We start from the raw sequence: 317 nt of genomic DNA, 5'->3' as shown, positions 1-317 counted from the left end.
CGAAAGCAGCTGTGGACAGGGGCTGTACCGCTCGTCTCACCTCGCAGGAGATACTCAAAGCCTCAGCCCAGCCCCGATGCCACTTGTAGGCGGTTTTGGTTTCTATTACTATCATTTTGATGGGGGACAGGGAGGAACAAACCCTTTTGACGCTCACCGAAGGCTGAGCCCTGGGCCGACCCGCGGGTCAGGCGCACGGAGCAACGCACCAACCCCCAGCACGTGCCCGGCGCCCACCGGTACCTCCAAAAGCAGAGGGTTCAATTCACCCGTGCCCTTCAAAAACTAAAAATCCTCCGTGGTCGTGGCGAGGGGGA

At 59.6% G+C, this 317-nt stretch overlaps 1 protein-coding gene across 1 annotated transcript in view; it reads left to right on the top strand.

Annotated features, from left to right (window-relative positions):
* BAK1 (BCL2-antagonist/killer 1) overlaps positions 1 to 317 on the top strand; it is a 47033-nt gene that overhangs the window by 785 nt on the left and 45931 nt on the right. The window lies entirely within an intron of this gene.

The sequence above is a fragment of the Charadrius vociferus genome, unplaced genomic scaffold, assembly GCF_000708025.1.
Source record: "Charadrius vociferus isolate BGI_N301 unplaced genomic scaffold, ASM70802v2 scaffold266, whole genome shotgun sequence".
Classification (NCBI taxonomy): Eukaryota; Metazoa; Chordata; class Aves; order Charadriiformes; family Charadriidae; genus Charadrius; species Charadrius vociferus.
The sequence above is the reverse complement of the archived record's forward strand: the minus strand, read 5'-3'. Positions and strand labels throughout refer to the sequence as shown.